The sequence below is a fragment of the Sphaeramia orbicularis genome, chromosome 14, assembly GCF_902148855.1.
Source record: "Sphaeramia orbicularis chromosome 14, fSphaOr1.1, whole genome shotgun sequence".
In the NCBI taxonomy this organism is placed as follows: domain Eukaryota; kingdom Metazoa; phylum Chordata; class Actinopteri; order Kurtiformes; family Apogonidae; genus Sphaeramia; species Sphaeramia orbicularis.
The window spans coordinates 26,538,853-26,552,690 of NC_043970.1; the positions used below are offsets into that span (position 1 = coordinate 26,538,853).

General features: G+C 38.3%; 1 protein-coding gene across 1 annotated transcript in view; it reads left to right on the forward strand.

The window, feature by feature from the left end:
- Positions 1–397: 397 nt before the first annotated feature.
- nyap1 (neuronal tyrosine phosphorylated phosphoinositide-3-kinase adaptor 1) overlaps positions 398–13,838 on the forward strand; it is a 35,407-nt gene continuing 21,966 nt past the window's right edge. The window contains exon 1 of the mRNA XM_030153668.1: positions 398–1,233. The gene's annotated coding sequence lies outside the window, so the exon portion shown is untranslated. The remainder of the gene's footprint in view (positions 1,234–13,838) is intronic.

Consider the following 13,838-nt stretch of genomic DNA (forward strand, 5'->3'; position numbering starts at 1 on the left):
TAATCATCCCACAGACTTTAGGGGGCGTGTCAACCCAACACAGGCCATGTGTTGGCCACTTGGTCATGTGACACCCCCCCTTAAAAATGTCTGTATGCTTAAACATCACAACTGGCCTCACAGAGACCCCTTACTAATATAAATACATCACAAAAAGCTGCTTTCACTTCCGCACATCCAGATCCCATTTTTCTGCTTATATTATATTCTCACCGTTAGAAAAATGGTCACACCTTCCATACATAATATCACCAATATTCCTGTAAGAGCTTAGCCTACTTTCTGTTTGTGGTTTATGCACAGGGTAATGTTTTTATCTCTAATACATCAGAGTAACAGTGACATTCACATCAAATATTTACATAGAGCAGCTACATATATATCATGTGGTATGTTTTATATATAGCCTACATCTATGATAAGAGCAGTGAAGTCTAGGTTAATATTGTGGATGAAAACACCTGAGCATCACAGATAGATCCGGACATGTAATGAGTCTGCTGCTGAATCTCCTGCTGAACTGGAGTCGTAAGAGGAAATTTCACTCGCTCTACTGAAAAAGAGCAAATGGTAACAGCATCTGGTCGCAGTTGGACTCAAAGCTACATCGGATGTGTTTTTTTTTTCCCTTTCTAAAAACAACTGGTCTGCTCACAGGAACTACTGTATGAATATTAATATGAATGCAAATCCACAGTGAGGATGCCCACCGCTTGAACCGACACGGCGCGCTGAGATCTGCGCATTTTTGTTTTGACGTTTTTTTTTTTGTTTTTTTCTGTTTGAGGCTGAAACCAAACAATGTTTCTTTGGCGGAGGTCGTGTGTGGGGCTTTTCTGAAACACATAAGGATGGCGTTTCACTTGAATGTTCGCAGAGGATCGTTTTGTAACGTCGCATTGAATTGCATCATGGTTTTCAATCAGATCTCACACCGGCCAGGCTACACCGAGCCTCGGTAGTACAGTGCGCTGTTTATCATAAAAATGGAAGACCTTTCACGTCAAGAAAAGGCGTCAATCCGGTGATATACGTCTGAATAACTGATTTTTCTTTTCCACGCCAATTGACACATCTGGGAAAGGATTTTTCCTTCCCTCCCGTCCACTAAGACAGCTGTGTCATCAACAACCGGCGTGGTTTTGTTGTTGTCTGATTTTTACGAGCTTGGGCAACTGGATATCGGCATAGTCTGCCTGTTCTGCGCCAGCCATAGGCTACCCAGTTACTAAGGTAGGAATCACACCTTCATTAATATTATGTTTTGCTCTGTAAATCACCGCATCAGTTGCTTACATCATCTAGCCTACATAGCCAGCTGTCATAGTCAAAATGCACTGTCTGCTTAATTAGCAGATGGAAATATGATGGTGGATTGCGGAGGAAACGTCGGGCCTGGGAGCGTTTTGCGTGTTAATTCTAACAAATTCAGGGTTGACAGTGAGAATCTGACTTCTCACATTCCAAATTATTCAACCTTGAAGCTTCACAGCCCATTTAGGCCTGTTTTATTAGCCCCAAACACAAAAGAGATGCAAAGATATGACAGGACGCCGCGCCGTTATCACCCACAACCCACGTTTAAGTTAAGTCGTGACAAGGCTTTATAAATATTTCACCAAAAAACAAGCCTCCATCAGCTGACCGGTGCTTTCTCGGGCATGCACGGTGTTCTCCACGTACAGCCCAAGTGACATCAGTGTCACATTTAGGAACCTTATTCTGCAAGGCCCTATGGAAAACATCTGCATGTTTACGCGTTTTCGGAGCAGAACAGGGTTTGTGTGTGTGGGTATGTATGTATGTATGCGGGTGTGAATGGGCGGTAGTTGGTCTGGATGTGAATGTACCCGGGTGTGTGTGTTTGTGTTTGTGTGTGTGTTTGTGCGCAGCCAGGTGAGGATGTGTTGGTGCGTCTTTGAGGTGCGGGAGAGGCAGGCGTCTGGATGAGGGGAGCCACATCATTACTGTTTTTTTTTTTTTCCTCCTCCCTCTCGCTTTTAAAGAATATCCATTAATTTCCGATCCACTGCCGCAGTATCCCACCTTAGATCCTTAATAAGACAATCCAAGGGGTCGAGGGGTTTAGAATTAAACATGGAATTAAGGTTAATCTATACTGTTTTCTCTATTTTCCGGGCGTGACAGTCACTTAAAGCATCACTCTCACTGAGATATGTTCACCACCCCACCACAAGCTTGAAGCACATTAAAAGAACTGTTATGCGGCTGATTTCACACATTTATTTTATTGGAAGCTACATTTGTCTCTGGCTTTAATCTCACTTGCAAAAAAAAAAATCAAGCAAGAACATGTGTAGGCAATTTAACATGGCAGGAAATCTAATAATAAACTAAACATACATGTTAAAGGTATTAGTCATGTCTGTCTCACATATTTTGCTGAATAGTGGAAGTTAAATGAAACAAACTACTATCAAGCATTAAGAATATGAAACATTAACATGCAGTAAAATATATTGATATAGTCCTTTTTTGTGTTCAGACAAGCTGCTCTGTCTTACTTAGTGCTTCACTGTCTGCTTGAAATGCAATAAAATATCAAGTTAAATTAATTACCACTCAGACCCACTTGACCTTGGGGATTAATATGAATTTTGTGATTATATAGAGGAATATTCATACAGTATGCATGACTTAAGTTGTTGTAAAGTCTAGGAGATATAGTTAAATAGGATGAGTTGTGACTGTTTTGGTTTGCACTCGTTGCTACGGCATATAGAGCAGAGCAGGGATGGGTGAGAGCAGCTGTGACTTTGGGGTCATTGAGTGCAGGCACACATTTTACACAGTATGTCTTGAATGCAGAAGAGAGCCGGTGCTCACACCAACCGTTGTCAACTGTCGTGCTCACCTGGTGATCCCAAATTCAGCTCAGAAATGTGACAGCAACAAAAATAGAAAGCTGGGTCAGTGTGTTACCCTACGAACATGTCATATGCCTAATTGCAGCCCTAATGCTCAATGTCACTACTGAAAATTGGGCATGGTTGTGATTTATAGACTGGACTAATGAAGTCACGAGGCTTTTCAGTGAAGGAGAAAGGATTTGGACTACATCTAAGCTTTTCTCTCTAAAGTGCATGATTCAGTCGCTTTGAGCTGCAGTGGGCATGATGTCTGATTCTAGAAAGGATGAGAATGGATGAGTTAATACACAAATAAATACACTGGACGCAGAGAGGGTGAGGAAAGGCCACTCAGGGGCAGAGAGGAGAGGGACTGATGGCGACGAGGGCGTGCAACTGATGGATGTGAGACAGACATGGCAGATGCTGACATTTTAAGCCCATTTCTCTAGTCAAGTGGATACCCCTGTCTGGCTGAGCAGTAATGGATTTTTTTTTTTTTTTTTTTTTTTTGTGGATTTCCTGGAGCACCAAAAACAGATTGTTTCCCTAAAATTTGTGCAGCAGCAGGTCAATAGGTTGTTGTTGTTACGTTTATGTGCCTCTGGTGGTGTTTTTTTGTTTTTTTTTTAAACCATTCATTCTTCTCTCAGTCCTGTCACTAAGCGAGTTAGCAGGTTGAAGAGATGCCACCAGAAACTGGAGCATGAGTTGGTGTCTGAGCAGGCCATCAGGATTATTAAATACTGCTTTTGATTTTCCATCAGTCGTTGACAGTATTAATTTTTCTTCTGGTTAGTGATTTTCTCCATGGTAACATTCCAGGTGAATAGAGTTATACACTTTATTTTGTAAGGACAAATGAGGAAAGTCAAGCTATAGTTAAGGTTTGCCTTTAAATTTACTTCCCTTAATGTTATTATTCCTTATCCTTCATTTAGACACTTAGTAATACTATAAAATAATTACATGACATATGCAAAGTCAAACATACAGTATTTCTGTTTACATCTCTGGCTGGTCTGGGGTATTTTGCGAAAAGCTTGTATTATTTACCATGATGATGTCAAAAGGAAGTCTGGTGTCCTGACAGTAAATTTAGGGGCCGCTGGGGGCTGCCCACAAGATTAAATCAGTATAGGCTATTTAATCTAATGGTTAACTGGTAGAGGTGTCTGAGGGTTACAATATATTGTGATGCTACTAGAATTCTCCTTGTGTTGAAAACGCTAAACTTTTTTCAGTCTTGGAAACACGTGGAAAATATGATAGTATGTTTTTTTTTATTAAAGTGAGAGGGTAGAACATATCACAGTCATTATCATCATGAGTTAAAGTGGCTAACATTACTGCAGAAATGAAATATAATATTCCTAATTATTGATATGTTTACATTTGTGTATAAAATCAATATGTTTTGTTACCCTAGAATGAACTGTTTATGCGGGATGACGTTCAGAGAATCCACCATGTTGTTTCTCTGTATTTCTACAGTAGCTCAGATCGGAGTCCTCTTCTCCTGTTTTCTGTTTTATAGCAGGTGGCATCCAGCTTTAAGGTGTATTACCGTAACCCACTATATCTGAGTGTGGACAGATTTACAGTAATACCCTCTTGACAAAAAAGCCCAGACAAAATAAACCGTAGCTCTGACAAAAGCCTTTCCCTTTTTTTTAGCCACTGTAGGGGAGGGTAAGGGGGTATTAAATTGGCTGTAAATTACAACTTTACTGCTAAATGTCAATAAATATTACACAGTGAACCTTTAATTTTTAATGCTTTATTCACATTGTATCACAGTGACATTGTTCTTATGTTCACTGGACTAAAATTAGAGTTTTGTTTTATATTTCAAATCAATATCTCATACCCAGTTCAAATTGACTTCAGCATTAATGTTTAACCCAACTTTTTAATGTGCTTGGGTCAGTCTCATTGTTGAGTAAGGAAAAGGTTTGAACGTAAAGGCTTTTACTGGTGGTGCAGTTGATTCAATGGCATGCCATTTATCAGCAATGTCCTGGGTATAAATGCAGTCGTGGACATTGTTATATGTCATCCCCTTATTTCTTCTGTCTTTCCTGAATCTATTCTTCACTGACTTTCCTTCAAAGAGGAAAAAAAACAACTGAGTCCCACTAGACTTCTTTATACTGTCATGTCTTGAAATCCCCTCTGTCTAAATACTGCTGAAGGCATATACGTAGAGCGGTGACTCTTCTTTGAAAATAATTGTCATGTTTTTGTCTCATATCTGTCCATCTATATTGTGATGCGCTGGGTGCAGCAGCTGAAGAAAAAAATCCTGGCAAAAATCTAAATAGACAGACAGTCCCTGCTGCACTGAGGGAGGAAGAGGAAGGATCATTTTGTGCTACGAATGACGACTGACTCTTTGATGCTTTATTCGGGAGCTCCCTCTGCAAACACATTGTTGGATGCTGTTAGTTTGGGTGCTCCGCACTTTATTCTTGGGTGTACCTTGTCTGACCTGATGTCTGGGGTGTATATGACTAAATTAATCAGTGAAAATGCAGATTCAAATGTTTTCTCTGTAAATGCACTTTTTTCTGGATTGTAAACATCTACAGCAGCCAGTCTTCATTGCAGTGTGTAGTCAAGAGTAATGATGTGTGGTAATGATTTCCTTGAGGCAACACATCTTTGTTCATTTCCCCTCTGTTTTCTTCTCATTAAACCTTTCAAAGTCATTTGCATGGTAGTGTGCAAAATAAATAAAGTTAGGAACCAACAGTTACTCCTCTCTTGTTGGCAGACAAGTCCCAGTCTCAACCTATGTTAATTACTGCCTATTTATCTGTAGCTTTATATTACACAAGAATATGATATGGAAAATGAATATATTTTGATATTTATGGCATTAATCAGCTGATTTCATTCTCCAGAAAGCCTTTAGCTAAGTAATTTTCAAGTCATTATATGCAAACCGTAATTGGCAAGATCTGGAATTACTAGAAGAGTAGATTGTATTTTTTCAATTATGCATATTTAGGCATAAATTGACCAAAATGGACCTGAATGTTATGTTAATTTTCCTTTTCTCATTAGTGTGTTACATTTGTATAGAAGACCTTCAAAAGACCTTGAATAATTCTCATTAAGTCATTAGGAGGTGAAACATGTTATTTATACTAGCGTATTTTGCAATGTGAAAAATATGTTTTATAAACCTGGTGGATTTAACAATGTGTGAATGTACGGGTCTGGAAGTGACACGAACCATAATGCTTTTAGAAGTATCTCACAGTGGTAATTCATTGTCTGTGACATTCCTAAAGGTCACAGCAAACAGGCAAAAACTCAGAGTTCAGCAACATTATGTGAAAATAGGTGAAGGTGCAGAGCAACTTCCATGTGCTGTAGACAGAGATGCACATCTGAGCAGAATAACTTAAGTACTGTATGTGCTGCAAATGTCAGAGCAATCTTAATTTGCACTGAAAAGAATTCCAGCAGCTTGTCTATAGGTAGCAATAAAGGAAACTCACAGTGGGAAATGAGGTAGCACTTCTATTGTAGATGTTGGAGGGTTAAAAAGGCAGAAAACAGAGGCAAAAAGGCCTCTGATATTGAAGAATTTAAGCATCAGATTCTCTATTTTTGCCAGTGACCTTCAGCTGACAGTGGTAATTTTAATACTGTAAAGCACCCCCTTGGGTTGTACATTCAGTTTCTATTCAGCAGCAATTTAAAATGCATTATATTTCAGTTATTATTAAATAACTCTGTTAGAAGTTGTAATATTGTGTGAATTCTTTTGAAAACCCAACTGTTGCATCTCAAGGTACCTGTTACCACACACACACTATTATTTGCAATTTATGTATTGGTGCCGCAAATGTCAGAGCTTTTATCTTTATTTGATCTGAAAAAAAAGTCCCGGTTGCCTGTCTATAAGTGACAATAAATAAAACTCATAATAAACAGTAGCTACTATTTTTCTTTTTTTTACCATGGATATTTAAGGGCCCAGCATTTGAGGTTGGTTGGATATTTGACATTTGGAGCAACAACCCTATAATAATTTGTGATTTAGGGAGCAGATTTGCCCGCTTTAATCTTAACATAATAATATGTCAAAACAATTATCAGATTGTGACTTATAACATATAATGGCTATATGTGTTGGACTGTCGTTTTTGGATGGGGATTCACTTGTGTCAAAGAAAGTCACTCTACAAACCTCTGATAATCATTTCTCATCTGACACTTTGACTATATGTTCCACCTGACCCTAAAAATACTCCATAAACGGCCTGAATCTGACACCCTACAGTGAAGTAATATACCATCACATGTCATTTATCTCTGCTTGTACCTTTTCATTTTACTGCAGTCAGGACAGTTGAGAGCAGGAATAACATAACAGGAGAAAGGATTTCTCAAGTGAGCTGAAAACCTGCCAATCACCTCTAAGGCCAGTGTCAGATTTATTCTAGGGTGCCTGCACTTAGACTACTTTTATAACTGTTGACCTTGTAGTACAGACCCCTGAAACAACCAGCAGTTGTAGATATTGTTCCTACTTTCTCACTAAGTGGTCGGTAATATATGTACAATGTGATTTTTTCACATTTGTAACGAAATCTAAAAAAAAAAAGCAGCAAAGTTGGCCATGTTAGAACTTATACTTAACTGGTTTGTAAAGTTTAAAGAATAGTGCCCTCTACAATCAAAAAATGTCTTCCTAAGTATGATCTTGCAATAAGTACTTTTGTGTGTACTCGTGCCATAATGTTTTTACAGTCTCTCTTCAGCTGAGTTGTTGTCATTCTGCTGAACTCATTGAGACTGAGATAACCGGGCCATAAGAGACATGATCTGTATGTAATGAGCTGAATGAGTGGGAGAGCTGTGTGTGGGCATGTGTGTTTGCTCATTCTGTGCAGCCTACTCCATGATTTGCCTATTGGGGGACTATGAGAACAAGGAGTAGGCTGATTCAGATGCAGGGGGAGACCACTTGTGGCCTACCTGGCTTGCTAATCACACCAACGCTTCTGCCCTGCCTTTCAATCAAAAGGAAAGGTTGCACAGCAAGAGCACTATTAGCATTATTATAATGATTCAAAGTGCTTTCGAATAATTTAACACAGCCTACTGGGACTGTTTTGCTTTTCCTACTATGTAGAATTTCTGAGGCAATTTTTTCTCAGGGTTACACTGTGTCTCAGTCTCTGTTTTTTTTTTAATCTGTTGCCCTGTGACTGTGGTTTTCTAAGCTGTTTTAAAGTAATTTGCTTGCACTGGATGTTTCCTGATATGAGTCAAACCCATTACAAGCTGCTCTGAGGCAAATCATATGTCTAGTTTGCAGTGATGTTCAGCTGATCCCTGTTTTACTTTGGGTTATTGGGCTTTGCTTAATTGTTGCCGAGTAGTTTATGAGTTTTGGGCCAAAGACAAACTACATGGCTGCTGGCTATCATGATTATTATTGGTGATTTAAAACAGTTTTCAGTAACCACTAAACAAGACTCGGTGAGTTTGGTTGGTAAAACTGTCATTTAGACTGTATTTGTCCGTAAATGAACTTTGGTCCAAACACAAAAGACATTTCCCATTTCTAGTAGAAAATGAAATTTCATGCTTTATGCAAAGGCTGTGATTCAGTCATGTAGTCCTCCCAAACTATACAGTGTAGTTTTCTATTATTATGTAAATTATCTATTAAAATAGCCCCTTTTTCAATTGAACAAAAAAGATTCATAGTCATGAAGTCACAACTACCACAGTAAGACAGCACAAATATCAACAAACAATAAAAGAAATCAAGTGCATACAATCTAAAATTGCACTGATATTCAGGGCTTTGATTTCAAAATGACAGTTTTAAGGTGCATAATACCAAAAATCATTCCTGCCAAGGTTAATATGTGAGCTACATTGAGTTATATATCACAGTTACATGTATAATTTCAGTGTTTATCTAAAGAAAAATCCAAACAAAGACTTCAAACTAAACAAAATAAACATGGAGGCAGGCAATATTGTTGGGTAATCCACATCTAAAATAAGTCAGATCTTGGTGGGAGTGGGATGCTGGCTCAGTGAAGCGTGCACAGCTGCAGAGTGGAGCTCTTCCCCTCATGGACGAGCGTGAGCATGGAGGGGGTTTTTCAATTCTCACTCTTTTCCCCTGCAGTGCTACCTCGTAGTCTGGGTTTGACCAACCAAATACAAAAACCAAACAGGACACAGACTTACTTTTCCTCTCTGTGAAGTGATGTCTTCTTTGTAAAGTGACGAACAAACTCAAAATTTACTTAACAGCCCTTGAATAATGTGTCTCAAGATGGGAAAGCTATCTTCTTCTATCCTGTAGCACTTTTTTTGCACTCTTTCACCATAAGTTGTTTTTAATTTACTCCTCCATGTCCTTCCGAGTGCAAAGTCTATGATGAATGTGTGCCATCATATCCGAAGCTTCTGCAAGATTTTACATCTTATTTATGTGCCACAGAGAAATTAAACTGGATAACTTGAATGAAGATGTGTCTGGTGTTATCAGGGCTTGTGGATCTTTAAGGCAGCGAGTGTTCATGTATGCTAAGTGCACTGGGTCACCTTGGTAACTGCAGATTCCAGCAGAAGATGATGAAGCCAAGGGCAGGCTGAGGTGGGAGATGGAGAGCAGAGCGGCGGGCTGATTGGGACTTTGTTCTCTGGCTTGTTTGTTGTTGTTGAGAGAGTGACTGTTAAGAGTAAGAGGTTTTTTTTTTGGTTGTTTTTTTTAATACCTGGTTGCATTCTTTAACTGCAGCCTTTTATGTGTTGAACTATTCATGAGCCACACTGGTTACATATGTTTACCTGTAGTCAAACACATACATTTTGTGTTGCGTAGTTGAGACAAACAATGAGGATCTCTGTACGTTTATTGTGGCTCAGGTTTGTGTCCTGGAAGCGCAAGGCAACAGGGAACAGGAAAAGCTTTTTTGTGAGATATTTTTGGTAGCAGTCCATAAATCATTTAGTGGTCACTCAATTTGTACATCGCTGAGGAAGAGAATCCAAAGTGTGTGAAGCGTCCTGTACATGTATAATTAAGTATGTACATGTATGTGAGGTTTTGACCTCTTGCTTTTTTTTTTTTTTTTGGTGTGTGGGATTTAGGCAAAAAAAAAAAAGACAAAAAAAAAACACAGCACACTGTTGGCGTTTGACTTATTACATTTGGATGCGCTCATAAAATGCCCAGGTTTGTTTTTATTTTAGTTTAGGACCAAAACATAAGAAGAAGGTCAACAGAAACAATGTGCAAAATTCCTCTTCGCCTCTCATGTGCCTTCCATCCCTGGCCTGGAGTGATACATCAGCCTCTACATCTTCCTCCTCCTCCTCCTCCTCCTCCTCCTTCTCTTCCTGTCCATTCTCATCAGCCACAGGCATTTCACTGCACAATGCAATATTGTAGAGCATTCAGCACACAACAAGCAGTACATTAAGAGAAGTTTCGGCATGCAGTTTCTGGAGCAGCAAAGACCCTCTAAGGTGAAAATAGTGACTTCTGGTTTAGTGATGCACAATGTGGGAATTATTTGAATAATCTCCTTCCCTTCTTACCACAGACACACTTCAAAATACATATTAATTAGGCTCAGTGTGCAAAAAGTCTGCGCCTCATTTTTCCTTCCATATTTTAAATTCACACAGTGCCTTTGAGCCTGGTTAGAAGATCAGAGTATCTAACAGCAAATTACCAATCTTTAACAGAACTGGGCCTGAGGAGATTAGAAGAGGAAACCAGAGCAGGCGATGGTGAAGAAAAACAGACTTACAGAGCATTAAGACACTGAAGAAAAATTAGGCTTCCCTTAGTAACCATTACAAACAGAGGGAAGGTCAAACTACCAGAAGCATCCATCTGACTGCCTGGCTTGTTGAACACACAACAGTGATAGAGAACTAAAGTGATTTGAGCAGAGGCAGGACTTACCTCAGGTAACGGTTTTGTTGTTAGGAGCGGGTGGATTGATTTTTTTTTTCCCTAACGAGTGTTGGGAAGCTTTTAATACAATATGTGTTTCTTAAAAGGTTTTCTGGCCCACAGGTCAGCCTCGCAGAACTCAAACTTTTCAAGGATTTTAGTTTTACAGACAGGTATATATTGGTCTGAAATAGCAAAACTGGAACTGCTCAATTCATATTCTATACTGTTGAGCAGATCAATATCAGCCTTCTATTATATACCTAGAAGTATCAAAAATATCTGCAAACTTTAAAAAGTTAATGATTATCCTTCACTCCATCTGGTAGCTTAAAGGCTGATGCAGACACAAACTAGATGTAATATAATGTAAAGAAAGAAAAGACTGGTAAGTTGTAATGGAAAATAGTATCAGCGTAGCGATCTCTCTAAATGTTGTTGGACTGTTGCGGTGTCAGTGTGGAAGATGTTATGGAAGATATGAGTGTGTCATTTTTCGCCTCTTCAAATCTGTGAAGGGTGAGTATCATCTCCTGTGAATGGACATGATGCAGCATAATTAACTTGCTGACCAAAACTTTAGGACGACAGCATCCCTCATTGCAAATTTCAGCTCCTGGGAACAGAAAGTGTGAGAAATCTGGCCATTAATATTTTGCAAGTATATTTGTACTTTGTCAGCACAAAGTTACAGTAACTTTTGTAAAGTTAAGTCTTTTTTGCCGCTTTGCACTGACACACCACTCAAAAACAGTGGCTGGTTTTGTGTAGTAGTTTTATTTCACAGTTCGCTAAAACACTGAATTTGTATTTTGACACGAAACTGGTTGTGCGTTAGGATGTAGAAAAAGGACATCGCATAAACTTCATAAAGTGTCACGAACACAAGACAATGATAAATCCTCTGTGGGCTTTAGATAATGCAATAGTAAACATTTATCTTCTGTAGGCTGACTTGATTATGGTTTCGTCAAATATATTATCACATTATACAAGCCTCAGCACCTGTTTGGTCGAGATCAAACCTCAACTGATAGACGGGAACCTACATAACTTTCATTATTAGCACAAGAGTTGTTGAAAAAATTGTAAAATCTTTGATAACTGGTTTGGTTTTACAAAGGACAGTAGATAATCAAGCAGCAAGGAGTTTGTTTTTTTTTTTACTGAAAAATGACTGATTTACTTAACAAAAAATAACATCGTCTTAACACCACATCTGTCCAGAGAATAGCCCAAACCCTCATAAGAGGTCATTTTTGGCCCTGTGGGAAATAAATCTTGTTTATTTTATATTAATTTAAGACCTAATACTATTTTTGTGGCAACTTTGAATGTAATTTTTCTCTGAATTTGACCTTTCCCAAGCAATGTATCTATATTTATTACAATATTATCCTCAGCATTTTGCCTTTTTCAGTGACTGGCAGGTATTTCCCAAGTAAATACAAACATTATCATATCAAAACAGAGACAACCGAAGAAAAAGGGGCTTTTTCAGTAAAATATATCAGTAACTGAACATAAAAAGTGTCTACAACTACTGTCATTTGTCAGATGAATCAACTTTGTAGAAGATGACGGTATTTCCATGTTCACTGTAGAGCCTCTGAATGTCCAAATAGGTTTTATCTGATGATGATAAAAAAGCTGAGAAACTGCATTTTACCTGAATTAGGATTAGTGGATCATCAGTTATTAACTATTTCAGATCAGTAGATGCTTTGACACTGGAGGTTGTTCAGGTGTTTGAGGGTTGAGAAATTAAGGCAAATATAGGCCCCTGTGGCTTTCCTCAGTTTATTAAGACTGCAATTTGTGTTACAATAAAAGCCATTCATTTCTATAAAGCTAATGTAGATCAAAGCTGTGTCATCTCATACAGACAGTTGAGACAGGTTGGCCTGGAGGAAGCTATAAGCAATTTTACCAACTGAACTCATTATGTGTCTGACAGTTTTATTCACACCATTAAACTCACGTTACAAAAATATTTTGTGGCAGTGGACACATATAATCATTTGCAAGCAGATTAGTGACTATAACCAGTGTTTTGTTAGGCTTTATGAGGCGTCTGTTAGTTCAGGCATTAGTAATTATGGCATTCAGACTCTAACACGGAAAACTAGATACAACTATCTGCCTTTTATTGAATAATTAAGATGACAGTGACTGAAGGATTTGTGGACACATTGGTTTTGAGAGTTTGAAATGACGCATTTAGCGCTTTTGTCATTTTAGAAACTAATTTAAATCCACTTCAAAAGCATCTAATTTCATGTGACCCTTAATTCGTCTTCCATGAGGTCCATATAGTAGCTGCTTTAGACCCTTCACCTCACATGATGCTCATCAGACAGTGATCATACAATTTCTGAGGAAATGCAGATCTTCATCTTTCCTTTAAAGACTTTCTTGTGTGCTGACCTTGAGGCTGAAGTTCAAAGTTCATGCCTAATTTTGTAAAACAATCTCACCAAAACAGTCATTTACAATTGGCAGTGCTTTGAGGCATTGTGATTACTATGCCTGAAAGCTCTGTTTGTGGAGCAGCTAGCAAACAGACCTTGATTCTTTTTCTAGCTCTCCTAAAGATATCATCTAGTTTCCTTGTTTTGTGTGGGGGTATTCATCAGATTTCATGTTTTTGATCAATTATGTATGATTTTGTTGCAGCTTGTATGGTACCTGGAGAGCATGAAGTGTAGCTTAGCTCGAAATGTCATAAATGTTTGCACTGAGGTTGGATATTTCAACTAGATAAAGATATATTAAAGGAGTCATATTCAAAAATGTACTATGAATACAACACTGGGGGACAGCATTTAAAAAAAAAACTCATCTGAGCTACTAACAAACAGCTAACTTGACAAACATATTGAATCAGTAACATGAGCTACATGCATAAGGATTCACTACATTCCCTACTGAGTCCAGAAGAAACAATGAGATTTAATGAGCACTAAACTCATTAATAAAATAACTGTAATGTTAACCTTCATTTTGCTTGTATTTCT